General features: G+C 39.5%; 1 protein-coding gene across 3 annotated transcripts in view; it reads right to left on the bottom strand.

The window, feature by feature from the left end:
• Positions 1–1866, bottom strand: part of MAPK10 (mitogen-activated protein kinase 10) — a 324165-nt gene that overhangs the window by 139790 nt on the left and 182509 nt on the right. The window lies entirely within an intron of this gene.

The following is a 1866-nucleotide window of genomic DNA, read 5'->3' as shown; positions in this document are numbered from 1 at the left end:
AGGCACAGAGAACCCCCCTCAAAATCAATAAAAATAGGTCAACACCCTGACATCTAATAGTAAAACTTACGAGTCTCAGAGACAAAGAGAAAATCCTGAAAGCAGCTCGGGACAAGATATCTGTAACCTACAATGGTAGAAACATTAGATTGGCAACAGCCCTATCCACAGAGACCTGGCAGGCCAGAAAGGACTAGCGTATTATATTCAGAGCACTAAATGAGAAAAATATGCAGCCAAGAATACTATGTCCAGCTAGGCTGTCATTGAAAATAGAAGAAGAGATAAAAAGCTTCCAGGACAAACAAAAACTAAAGGAATTTGCAAACACAAAACCAGCCCTACAAGAAATCTTGAAAGGGGTCCTCTAAGCAAAGAGAGAGCCTAAAACCAACATAGACCAGAAAGGAACACAGACAATATACAGTAACAGTCACCTTACAGGCAATACAGTGGCACTAAATTCATATCTTTCAATAGTTATCCTGAATGTAAATGGGCTAAATGCCCCAATCAAAAGACACAGGGTATCAGATTGGATAAAAAAAACAAGACCCATTGATATGCTGTCTGCAAGAGACTCATTTTAGACCCAAAGACACCCCCAGATTGAAAGTGAGGGGGTGGAAAACCATTTACCGTGCTAACGGACACCAAAAGAAAGCTGGGATGGCAATCCTTATATCAGACAAATTAGATTTCAAACCAAAGACTATAATAATAGATGAGGAAGGACACTATATCCTACTTAAAGGGTCTATCCAACAAGAAGATCTAACAATTGTAAATATCTATGCCCCTAATGGGCCCGGCCAATTATATAAGCCAGTTAATAACAAAAGCAAAAAAACACATCGACAACAATATAATAATAGTAGGGGATTTTAACACCCCCCTCACTGAAATGGACAGATCATCTAAGCAAAAGATCAACAAGGAAATAAAGACTTTAAATGACACACTGGACCAAATGGACTTCACAGATATATTCAGAACATTCCATCCCAAAGCAACAGAATACACATTCTTCTCTAGTGCCCATGGAATATACTCCAGAATAGATCACATCCTAGGTCACAAATCAGGTCTCACCTGGTACCAAAAGATTGGGATCATTCCCTGCATATTTTCAGACCATAATGCTTTGAAACTAGAACTCAGTCACAAGAGGAAAGTCGGAAAGAACTCAAATACATGGAGGCTAAAGAGCATCCTACTAAAGAACGAATGGGTCAACCAGGAAATTAAAGAAGAATTTAAAAAATTCATGGAAACCAATGAAAATGAAAACACAACTGTTCAAAATCTTTGGCATGAAGCAAAGGCAGTCCTAAGAGGAAAGTATATAGCAAAGAAGCCTTTCTCAAGAAACAAGAAAGTTCTCAAATACACAACCTACGGGCGCCTGGGTGGCTCAGTCACTAAGCGTCTGCCTTCCGCTCAGATAATGATCCCAGAGTCCTGGGATCGAGCCCCACGTTGGGCTCTCTGCTCAGCGGAAAGCCTGCTTCTCCCTCTCCCACTCCCCCTGCTTGTGTTCCCTCTCTCACTGTGTCTCTCTCTGTGAAATAAATCAATAAAATCTTTAAAGAAAAAAAATACACAACCTAACCCTACACCTAAAGGAGCTGGAGAAAGAACAGCAAATAAAGCCTAAACCCAGCAGGAGAAGAGAAGTAATAAAGATCAGAGCAGAAATCAGTAAAATAGAAACCAAAAGAACAGTAGAACAGATCAATGAAACTAGGGCCTGGTTCTTTGAAAGAATTAATAAGATTGATAAACCCCTGGCCAGACTTATCAAAAAGAAAAGAGAAAGGACCCAAATAAATAAAATCATGAATGAAAGAAGAGAGATCACAACCA

This window comes from Neomonachus schauinslandi, chromosome 2, assembly GCF_002201575.2.
Source record: "Neomonachus schauinslandi chromosome 2, ASM220157v2, whole genome shotgun sequence".
Taxonomy (NCBI): domain Eukaryota; kingdom Metazoa; phylum Chordata; class Mammalia; order Carnivora; family Phocidae; genus Neomonachus; species Neomonachus schauinslandi.
This window is presented reverse-complemented; position numbering and strand designations above follow the sequence as displayed.